Genomic DNA, 12,836 nt, shown 5'->3' with positions numbered 1-12,836 from the left:
AGTAAAATGACATCGGACTACATAACATTAAGGAAAGTTTTATTACACAGGAATCCGGAATACTGTGACTCCGTAACTGCACTCCTCTCCCGTTACCTACAATAAGGGTTAGTACGGCATACCTTAAATGAACAAACTATAAAACATCAATTTTATAGGTTACAATACAACAATAAAATTCCAACTTTACTTTTAGGCTTCTCCTCCCAATACTGCAGTTCCCGTTCCCTACCAATACCCGTAGTTCAGCTGAATATTCATACGTTGGTGCACATATAACTGGGTTTAATATGTCTCCTAGTGAGTTGCAACTTCCCTGCCTTAACTCTCCGTGGATCCACTGTGAAGAACAATTAAGTCTTGCTGACTCCAGTGTGCGGTGCTATGCTTGTTGGAGAATATCTAATGGTACAGTTAGGGTTCAACTTTGTCTAGGAGTGTTTCTCTCTATCCATTACTCTTTGGTAATACTTGCAGATGAACCGTGTAACGGGAGGATCCTCAACTCTCTATAATGTACCAGTGTCAGACAAAAATGGGGGTATATCAGGACTTATGGACTAGCAATAGTTTATTGTAGCATTATCCATATCACTGAGTGGTGCTGAATGGGAAGAGTCAAGTGGGTAGCTACTGAACTATAGTGGTTCCTTTTCCTCAGAGGTATGGGGAGTGACTACAGGCAGGGATTTCTGTCTATCGGAACTATAGTTGCTCCTTTTCCTCAGAGGTATAGGGAGTGACTACAAGCAGGGATTTCTATCTATCGTATAAACATTTTTCTTTCCCTAGAGAACCAGCTGTCAGGTTGTGAGTCTCGAAGGGATAGATAGCAATCCTTTAAATTATATACCTTGGCTACTGGGTCTCAGCGTCCCGTCGTTAGGGGAGGTGCCGCTCCGTCCTTCCGTCTGTCCGGCTGCCAATAAACTGGTTGAGTCCCGCTATAGTCGTCCCCGTATCTCTCGGGAAGCCGCCTCCGCTCTGTCACTTAATGAGAGGAGATGACGATCCATCTTTCGGCCCGCCCTGCTGCTGGCTGACTGGTCGGATCCCACTGCAGACGCTCCGTCACTCACAGGGAAGCCGCCTCCTCTCGATCTCTCAGTGAGGGAAGATGCCGCTCCGTCCTTCGGTCTGCTGCCGGTTCTTGACTCCCTGCTTTTCTGCCCTTTGCGCCGGGGTCCCGATCTCCTCAGCAGCGGTAAGCCATCGACCTCAATCTCTGTCTCTGTCCAGTATTACTCTCCTCTCCCTGCGTCACTCACCAACTGCCAACCTCGAGAGAGTTTTTCCTTTTTAACCTCTCTCCTCTCATCCCCGTATGTGTCCCGCCAACAGCGCGGGGCCACCGTCCGACTAAACTCTTTCTTTCTCCAGGGTCCCTATGCCCTCCATTACTGCTGCCTTTACAGTCTGCCACTTTACTCAGTGATACCCATAATTTTAGGCAAGTCTGGGGGCTAGGGTCCAAAATACCGGGTATCACACATATCCCCATTTTACACATTACGCAGGCAAGAGTCCCCATTTTACATATTACGGCAGGCAAGAGTCCCCATTTTATACAGTACGGCAGGCAAGAGTCCCCATTTTATACAGTACGGCAGGCACATGTCCCCATTTTACACATTACGGCAGGCACGTGTCCCCATTTTACACATTATGGCAGGCAAGAGTCCCCATTTTACACAGTACGGCAGGCAAGAGTCCCCATTTTACACATTGCGGCAGGCAAGTGTCCCCATTTTACACATTACGGCAGCCAGAGTCCCCTTCTACAAAGAAAGAGAGAGAGAGAGAAAGAGAAAGTTACACTTACGTTTGCAGCGGTCCTCTTCTATCCCGCCTCCCGCTATTCGGTCCGCCTCTCCCTCCTCCTAGCTTGCTGGCTTCCCGGGCGGCTCCCCCTCCTCCACGTCATCAGTACTCCACTCGGGGGCGGAGTTTCATATAATGACACATTTGCATCGTGACATCACGATGCAAACGCGTCATTGTACAAAACTCCACCCCCCGAGCAGAGTAGTAATGTCGGGGAGGAGGGGGAGCAAACTGAGCGACCTAGAGCAGCGGCGGGTGCCCTGTGCGAATGCAAGGAACGGCTCTGTGTATAGCATCAGCTTCCCACCTTGTGTCAGCAGCAACCCCCTCCGTCTCTATATAGCATCATCCCCTCCTCCCCCCATGTCTGCACTTCACAAACCTCCTCCTCCCTGCATCTATATATAGCATGATCTTTCACTACCCCCCCCCCCCCTCCCCACAGCATGTGTCTGCACTCTCAGCATCCCCCTCTGCCTCTTTGTAGCATCAGCGGCCCCCAACCCCCTCCTCCCCATCTGTAGCTGCTTCACTCACGTATTTCTTGCAGCTCCACATGGAAGGGCAGCGTCTAGACTCCAGTGTGGAGAACCTTTCCGGCTCAGCGGCGGCAGGCTCCTTCTGTATTCAGCGCGCGCACGTGATGACGTCAAACGCGCAGTACAGGAACACACTTTATTGTGCCAGCCCAGGTCACGGTAATGATGCCGGGCCGGGGCAGAGGCTTCCTGGCCCCTCTGGCGGCGCAAGTATGGAGGAGGGATCCGGTCATAGAGGTGGCAGCAGCGCCAGATACCCAGCTCCCCCTCCTCCTGTCATTCTGCTCCGCTCAGGGGACGGAGTTTCTCAGAATTACGCGTTTGCGTTGTGACGTCACGGCGCAAACGCGTCATTCTGAGAAACTCCGCCCCCCGAGCGGAGTAGTAGTAATGACGAGGAGGAGGGGGAGCACACCAAAACAGAGCCACCAAAACAGCTGCGGCGGGCGCCCCGTGCAAAGGCACGCCTCGCCCGCCGCAAGAAACGGCTCTGCAGTCATGTATATATAATGATTATTTAACAGATGCATCTCATACTTGCCATCTCTCCCTTAATGACAGGGAGACTCCCTGTAATACCAGCACTCTCCCCGACTCCCTCAGGGCCATCTTAACAGCAGTGTGGGCCCCTGTGCACAGCAATGCACTGGGACCCCTACCCATCCTCCAGCGGTAGAGGTGGGGGGTGCTATCAGCGGCAGCTTTGATGTCCCGTGGTCGGTAGGGGGTGTTCTATCTTGGACCTGGAGCAGTAATTTCTGCTAATTACTCCTTTACTGCACAGATGGTGAGAGATGGGGTGGCAGGGAGAACACTAAACTGTATAAGGGGGCATTGGGCTGAATGAAGGGGCCATGGTTCATGACTTCCAGGGTGGTAAGGGGAATTTAATACGTAGGGGAGTGGTCAATAGTGGAGTGTGCTTAATATTCATTTTCTGGTGAGAGGGCAGCTTGCTTGACTGCAGATATCTCAAGTTCCTGGAAAAAAGGAGATTTATGGTAAGAACTTACCCTTGTTAAATCTCTTTCTCTGAGGTACACTGGATTCCACAGGGAATAACATTGGGGTATAGAGTAGGATCTTGATCCGAGGCACCAACAGGCTAAAATCTTTGACTGTTCCCAAGATGCCCAGCGCCGCCTCCTCTATAACCCCACCTCCGTGCACAGGAGCTCAGTTTTGTTAACCAGTCCAATGCAGTAGCAGGTACAAGAGATGACAACAGTTAGTAGCCACAGACACCACATTCTCACGACAGGAGAAGGTATCAGCGGCTAATGCCATACCAACCCAAAGAAGCTAAGTGCGTCAGGGTGGGCGCCCTGTGGAATCCAGTGTTCCTCGCAGAAAGAGATTTAACAAGGGTAACTTCTTACCATAAATCTCCTTTTCTGCAGCGGGATACACTGTTATTCCACAGGGAATAACATCGGGCATGTCCTAAAGCAGTTCCTTATGGGAGGGGATGCACTGTAGCAGGCACAAGAACCCGGCGTCCAAAGGAAGCATCCTGGGAGGCGGAAGTATCGAAGGCATAGAACCTTATGAACGTGTTCACTGAGGACCACGTAGCTGCCTTGCACAATTGTTCAAGGGTCGCACCACGGTGGGCCGCCCAAGAAGGTCCAACAGTCCGAGTAGAATGGGCTTTGATGGTAGCAGGAGCTGGAAGGCCAGCCTGTACATAAGCATGTGCAATCACCATTCTAATCCATCTGGCCAAGGTCTGCTTGTTAGCAGGCCAGCCACATTTGTGAAAACCAAACAGTACAAAGAGAGAATCAGACTTCCTAACGGAGGCTGTCCTCTTCACACAGATACGGAGAGCCCGTACCACATCCAAAGACCGCTGTTTGGAGGATAAATCCGGAGAGACAAAGGCCGGAACCACAATCTCCTGGTTAAGGTGGAAAGGAGACACCACCTTAGGTAGATAACCAGGGCGCGTTTGAAGAACCGCCCAGTCACGGTGAAAAATCAGATAGGGGACCTACAAGACAAGGCACCCAAATCTGATACCCGTCTAGCAGAGGCAATAGCCAGCAGAAAAAAGACCTTGACGGAAAGCCACTTAAGGTCCGCGGATTCAAGAGGCTCAAACGGAGACTCTTGCAAAGCCTCCAGAACCACGACAAATCCCAAGGAGCCACAGGTGGGACATAGGGAGATTGAATCCGTAAAACACCCTGAATGAATGTATGAACATCAGGCAGAGTCGCAATTTTTCTCTGAAACCATACCGACAAGGCAGGAATATGAACCTTGAGGGAGGCCAGCCAAAGGCCCAAGTCCAGGCCCTGTTGTAGGAAGGCCAAAAGTTTGGCCGTACTAAACTTGTAAACGTCATGATTGTTAGATGCGCACCAAGCAAAGTAAGAATTCCAGACCCTATGGTAAATCCGAGCAGAAGCTGGCTTACGGGCCTTCAACATAGTTTGAATGACTGCCTCAGAAAATCCTTTGGCCCTCAGAACGGAAGCTTCAAGAGCCACGCCGTCAAAGCCAGTCGGGCCAAATCCTGGTAAACACAAGGGCCCTGAACGAGGGGGTCTGGTCGTTGCGGAAGCAGAAGAGGACGCTCTAGCGAGAGACCCTGTAGGTCTGAGAACCAATGCCATCTGGGCCACGCTGGAGCTATTAGAAGAAGGATTCCTCCTTATTGCTTGAACTTCCTCACTACTCTAGGCAAGAGTGACACCGGAGGGAACACATACGGCAGCTGAAAGTTCCATGTTATTGCCAGTGCGTCCACGAACGCCGCTTGAGGATCCCTTGTTCTTGCTCCGAATACCTGAACTTTGTGATTGTGTCACTCTTAGAGTAGAGGACTCTTATACTCCTGGGGCCCTTGGGAAAGGGCCCATTGAGCCCATACGAAAACGATGGCCCTGAACTCCCTGAATGTACCGTATCCCCATTATGTAGAGATGAATACATTCAAACTGCTATTTCCCTACATTGGTTATAAGGCACAATGATCCCTATGGCTACATGCATTTTTTCAAGCAAGGTTTCTCGTGGCCACTTGTAAAACACAATACACGGAGAATGGTGTGGGGAGTCGTTTTTACCTGTGTTGCATGTTGCGTCCTGTAGAGATTTGCACTTTGTCATACATTGTACATCTGCTAACTACTGCACCTGCCAGTCAGGTTTAGCCAGTTAGCCTTAAATAATCTTGCAATTTTCATCTGTAACCACTTATTTGATTTGCTTCATTTGGGGTAATTTCACAATGGGAATGTTTATAACTTTTACTAGATTGATAATTAATCACTAGCAAGTAGTTGCAGATGACAATAAATTATGAACCCTAGATAAGTAAATACAGAAAATGTTCATAATGGTCGCTTTCATGTTCATCAAAAATGGCAACTATTGTTTACTCTAGAAAATTACATAGTAAAGTGTAATGTTTGCCTACATTGCCATTTTTGCGAGTTGAGCCAACATCAGGTTTTTTTTTTCTTGTAAATGCATTGGCGTTTCTATAATGGGTGCAGTGGGTTAGAGATGAGCGGGTTTGGTTCTCTGAGATCCGAACCCCCCCGAACTTTACCTATTTTACACGGTTCCGAGGCAGCCTCGGATCTTCCCGCCTTGCTCGGTTAACCCGAACGCACCTGAACGTCATCATCCCGCTGTCGGATTCTCGTGAGATTCGTATTCTATATAAAGAGCAAGTGCGTCGCCGCCATTTTCACTCGTGCATTGGAGAATGAACGGAGAGGCTGCGTTCTCTCCCTGAAAAGCTCCGTAATTTGTGCTCAGTGTGCTGCAAATATCTGTGCTCAGTGTGCTGAGAATATCTACGTTCTCTGTCTGAAAACGCTCCATATCTGTGCTCAGTGTGCTGCAAATATCTGTGCTCAGTGTGCTGCATTGTGGGGACTGGGGACCACCAGTATATAATTATAGTAGTACAGTACAGTAGGCCATTGCTGTATCTTGCAGCTCTGTGTCAAGTATACTATCTCTGTGCTGCATTATTGTGAGCAGTATATAGTAGGACAGTGCAGCATTTTGGTGACCAGCAGTATACATATAGTACAGTACAGTTGGCTATTGCTGTATCTTGCAGCTCTGTGTCAAGTATACTATCTCGGTGCTGCATTATTGTGAGCAGTATATAGTAGGACAGTGCAGCATTTTGGTGACCAGCAGTATACATATAGTACAGTACAGTAGGCCATTGCTGTATCTTGCAGCTCTGTGTCACTTCTAGTATCCTGATCAGTGTTCAATATCTGCTGCATTGTTGTGACCAGTATGTATACTGTACTGTGCGACGTGTGTTATACACCTGGTGATTTTATACATCCTGTAATCTGTACTGAGTGATGTGTGAGATACACCTGGGGATTAACACCCTGTATACTGTACTGTGCAACGTTTGTGATACACCTGTTGATTATACACCCTGTATACTGTACTGAGATATGTGTGAGATACACCTGGGGATTATACACCCTATATACTGTACTGTGTGATGTGTGAGATACACCTGGGGATTATACACCCTATATACTGTACTGTGCGATGTGTGTTATACACCTGGTGATTATACATCCTGTAATCTGTACTGAGCGATGTGTGAGATACACCTGAGGATTATACACCCTATATACTGTACTGTGTGATGTGTTAGATACACCTGGGGATTATACACCCTATATTATTATTATTATTATTATTATTATTATCATCCTTTATTTATATGGCACCACAAGGGTTCCGCAGCGCCCAATTACAGAGTACATAAATAATCAAACAGGAAAACAGCAACTTACAGTTGATGGCAGTATAGGACAAGTACAGGGTAAATAAACATAGTTACATCAGCAGATGACACTGGAATAAGTATCAGGTGGCAGAAGACTGCTAGATGTGGTACAGTTGAAGATTATTAAAGTAAGACAAAGGATAAGCACATGAGGGAAGAGGGCCCTGCTTATGAGAGTTTACAATCTAAAGGGGAGGGGTAGACAGACATGGGTGACACAGATGGGGTACATAGAGAACGTGGAACAGAGGGTTAGGATGATATTTGGCTGGGTTTGGTGAAGAAGTGGACCCCCAGAAGGCACAAGTTAATACTTAACATTGCAACATTTTACTGGGCTATGCAGGAGAAAATTAAAAATAGGGGGGGAAAAAGAAGAAAAAAAAAAGAATCGATAACTTCTACCGCTTTCAAAAAGGTCAATGGAAGCTGAAATAATGGACAAGTACCTCATGGAAGCCAGATACAGTATACCAAACAGTACTTAGCAGAGTTAGGAATGAGTGCTTATGAAATACAGTAACATTTTGTCATAATATTTCAGAAACTGCATGGCTGGTCTCTTGCACTCTTTTGCTCTAATACACCACCTGCTTTAGGATTTATATTAAAAAAACATTATGTCTCCATAATTCCCAAAACATCAGTCTTCTTGGAAAGTGGTTTGTTACTTTGTAAGGGAAAGAGAACAAACGTTCTCAAACAACGGTCTCTCAATTTATTTTTCCTCTGGGAAGGGATTGTGGATTCATAGGAATATCTGAGCATTTCTGTAATCAGAAAGCAGCGACTTTCTACAAATGTTTACATTAGATTACGTTTGGCAAAAAAAAAAAAAAAAAGTACAGAATCCCATTTAGGATGTCTTCACCAAATCGTAGAAATAAATATGGAAATCATCATCAAACTTAATGAAGTACACAGATGGTTTAGCTTCAACTTGATGAATAACCATGCCAGTCCTTTTGAGCCATCTTCTTTGGCATATTCCACTTGCTTGCCCACCAGGCTGTCCACAACCTCCACTGGTTCTCTTTCAGCTAGAGGGGAATCATTTGAGTCTGGCATGATCCGAAGATCTCTTTCTTTATAGTCATCTAAAAGTTGATACATATATAAGACTGGGTCCTTTTCATAGGTTATATAAAACCATGTGTTCATAATAGGTGCTCGTGCTAATACCATCCCTCGCCACTCATCCTTGGAACCATCCTCTGTTTCAAACATATGCTCCACTGCTTTACCAATCATTGTGTCAGCCAAATAGGCATCACTGATTCGGGATGAGGCAACTCTGTCTGGTAGAACTTCAAGAGCAGACACCCTTTCATCCTTGTGAAGCTCAAGTCCATAGACACAATCAAATCCATCATACTTTATAAGATAGAGGGAGGGATTCACTGGTACTTGATCCAGAACTGTTCCTTTCCACTGGGTTATTGGCCCACTGCCCTCTTTCCACCCATGCTGTATTCTACAGCCTACAATACTTTGCCTTGGCTGGGAGATTGGTTTACTTGGTCCCATATTGTTTTGATGTTTCTTATGAGATGTTCTTTTCTTCATCATATTTGCAGAAACACCTGCATGTGCTGCATCAGCTCTTGATCGCTGAGCGGCCGCCTTTCCAAATGGAGTCTTCATTCATCTGTGTATTAAAGGGCAGCAGGGCTGCCGAACTAGGGTGAAAAGTGTAGTCACTCCAAGTTTGTTGTAGTCCTTCCAGTCTACATGAAAAACAACCCCTTCCTTTCCACCTTTCAGAAAAACTCCGACCCTCAATTGCTCTGATCAGAAGTCACTTATCTGGGGCAGATAGGATGTGTTTCCCTCCACTCCCCCTGCAGGTGATGGCTGCGGCACAGTGCTCCCCTGTGGCCAGTAGCCCCAATCCTCCTCCTCCCTCCTTTGTCAGACTCCGTCACCACCACTGTGCGCTGCTATGGAAGAGCAGCTCCCGCCTCACTCCCCCTGAACTTCCAAGCCCTCCGCTCAGACACTCCAGCACTCGTTCCCTTCCCTCACCCCCTCCCTCTCCACACACTGCCAGATTTGGAGCTGGCTGCTACTATACGGCCGCCTGTCACTCTGCTGCCAGGACCAGGCCTCGCCTTCCTGCCAAATACTGATCCCTCCAGAACTGCTTACTGTATACTGTACTGTGCGACGTGTGTTATACACCTGGTGATTATACATCCTGTAATCTGTACTGAGCGATGTGTGAGATACACCTGGTAATATCTGTGCTCAGTGTGCTGCATTGTGGGGACCACCAGTATATAATTATAGTAGTACAGTACAGTAGGCCATTGCTGTATCTTGCAGCTCTGTGTCACTTCTAGTATCCTGATCAGTGCTTAATATCTGTGCTCAGTGTCAGTGCTGCATTGTGGTGACCAGTAAACTACAGTACAATAGTCCAGTGCTGTTCTCGCTGCTCAGTGTCAGTTCTCCGTAGTATCATCAGTGATCAGTATAATCAGTTCTCAGTATAATCAGTGCGCTGTTAGACGTGTGCCCGTTTTCCGCCATTAGTGCAGTGGGATTTAGACAATTGATGAAGTTATTGTGTCCCCGGTACAAAATCCCATCTAGATTCCACTTCACTAGGCAGGACAGTGATCTTGCCAAATAATTCCAGTGATTTTGTCATTTTCTTCCAGTGATTTGAACCAATTATACCATTGATTAGAACGAATAATTCCAGTGATTTTGTCATTTTCTTTCAGTGATTTGGGCCAATAATTCCATTGATTAGAACAAATAATTCCAGTGATTTTGTCATTTTCTTCCAGTGATTTGGACCAATAATACCATTGATTAGAACGAATAATTCCTGTGATATTGAGGTGTTTGTGTCGCTTAGCTTAGCCATCCAGCGACCACAGTGCACCTCTTTTTCTCTTTTCTTTGCATCATGTGCTGTTTGGGGCCAATTTTTTTAAGTGCCATCCTGTCTGACACTGCAGTGCCACTCCTAGATGGGCCAGGTGTTTGTGCCGCCCTCTTGGGTCGCTTAGCTTAGTCATCCAGCGACCTCGGTGCAAATTTTAGGACTAAAAATAGTATTGTGAGGTGTTCAGAATAGACTGGAAATTGTGGTTATTGAGGTTAATAATACTATAGGATCAAAATTACCCCCAAATTCTATGATTTAAGCTGTTTTTGAGGGTTTTTTGAAAAAAAACACCCGAATCCAAAACACACCCGAATACGACAAAAATTTTTAAGGGAGGTTTTGCCAAAACGTGTCCGAATCCAAAACACGGCCGCGGAACCGAATCCAAAACCAAAACACAAAACCCAAAAAATTTCCGGTGCACATCTCTAAGTGCGGTGCACATGGACCCTGGGTCCAGGGGGGCCCACACCACACCCATTGCACCCATTTCAATACTTACCTTTCCGGTGTCTAGCGCCAGGAGCTGTTATTGTGCCGTAAATCTCAGCCAAAATGGCCGCTGCACATGCGCGGTAGCCAAATTGGTCTCCGGATCATGGCGGGCGCCATGTTTCCGGAGATCTGTGCATGCGCAGTAGACTCCGGCACAGTGCCGGAGTCTACAGCGCCGTGCAGAGGAGGAGGCCCACCCGGAGGTGCACACGGGCCCCCTCCTCTGTAGAAACGCCCCTGTGTAAATGACTGCTGCTTTAAAAATATGGTAATTCTCGGACAAATGCTGGACCTCCGGCAACTAAAGTACCAGCCAATCAGCATCTAACTGTCATGTTACAGGTTGTTTTTGAAAAATGACAGGAGCGAATTGGCTGGTAGTTTATATCTCCACTTTGTCTCTCTCTGGGGCTTAGTAAATAGACTCCTTAGTATCTTCACCCCCCCATTAGGATCCACATGTCCATAGTTTTAACAAACTTAGTTTCTATTGAAGTATTAACCAACCACTAATATCCATGAGAGAAAGAGGGTCGGGAAAATTAAAAAGAAAATAAAGTGGGTAGTACACTGGTACTACCAGTGGATGAGTGCCAGTTGGCTGCGACTGAACCCGGATAACACAGAGGTCCTTATGATAGGACCGCAACATCAAAGGACAAGACTGCAGCATAGCCAACCAACTGGACTTACACTCAGGGATTCAGAATTACAAACCACTGATCATGTGCGGAATCTTGGCTTGATACTTAAACATCAGATATCAGCCAAAATCAAATCCTCATTCTTTCACCTGAGTAACATAGCCAGAATCAAGCACTTAATTCCCTCAGATGATCTGCCAAAAGTCATACATGCATTTCTATCATCTCGATTAGACTACTGTAATGCCCTCTACCTTGGTCTCCCAGCAAAATAATTGCACCACTTACAGCTGGTGCAAAACACAGCTGCCAGGCTGTTACCTAACCAGCCCCGTTCTAGCCACATAACACCCATCCTCTCTACTCCCTTCACTGGCTGCCTGTAAGATGGTTAATCATCTTCAAGATTGGCTTACTGAGTTTCAAAGCACTACATGACCAGGGCCCAAGGTACCTGAAGCAGCGTCTGAGCCCGTACTGCCCCACTCGATTACTGCGATCTGTAGATGAAGGACTTTTAGCAGTACCTAGAATCTCCCGTAATTCATCTGGGAGTCGAGATTTTAGTCACGCGGCTCCGACTCTATGGAACTCACTTCCCCGCACAGTGCGAGAGGCCCCAACTATAGAATCCTTCAAAAGTAGACTCAAGACTTTCCTTTTTACTCAAGCATTCCCATAATTGTCCCTTTAGTATCTCCATGCTTCTGTATTTTATGAAGAGCTGTTCTGTACTTCATTGTTTCTGTACTATATTGTGCTATGTATCTGTTAAGCGCCTTGAGTCCTATTGGAGAAAGAGTGTTATATAAATAAAATTATTATTATTATAATTATTATTACAAATTAACAGTATCTGGGAATCATTGGTTTGAAATTCAGTATAATCTAAAGTAGTGTTAGAAAGTTATCAGATTTTGCTCTTATTGCTGAATAAAAAGTTCACTGACTATCAGTACATGTACTATTGGTTGACTGTGCTCATTTATACTACTCAAATTTTTGATTAAAAATGTAATTGATCAATCCCATCAATAAAGAGCGATAGTTACAAGTATGTCCACTAGGTGGCACTATTGGTAGCTGATTGTTACAGTGTGTTATCTCTTAATAACAGGAAAAGCTTTTGTACTAATAAACAAAGGAAACAATTATAAAATGATTAGAATACATTCTTTCTTTTTAAAGCATACACAAATGTGTTTCTGGTATAAATTTTCTCAGGACAGTTTATTTATATCTTTCCTGTGAATAAAATAAGCATTGTGCAAAAAATAAAAAGCAAATGTTATGTTCACTTGATACATTCATACTAAATGCTGACGAGACCTTTTATATCTGTTAAAGATCAATTCAGCATCAATAGAAAATCAAGTCAGAATCACTTAAGCATCAATTCAACATTATTTCAATATCAATAAACCGTCAATTCAACATTTCAACATAATTTCAACAACAAATCAGCATAAATTCAACATTAATTCAACATCAAGTTAACATCAATTCAATATCAAACTAACATCAATAAACCATCAATTAAAAACAAATTCAGCATCAATAAATCAAATATTCAGCATCAAATTAGCATCAGTTTAATATTCAATAGCAATAAACGATTCACTCAACATCAATGTAACATTAATAAACCA

Source organism: Pseudophryne corroboree, chromosome 7, assembly GCF_028390025.1.
Source record: "Pseudophryne corroboree isolate aPseCor3 chromosome 7, aPseCor3.hap2, whole genome shotgun sequence".
Classification (NCBI taxonomy): Eukaryota; Metazoa; Chordata; class Amphibia; order Anura; family Myobatrachidae; genus Pseudophryne; species Pseudophryne corroboree.
Note: the sequence above shows the minus strand (reverse complement) of the source record.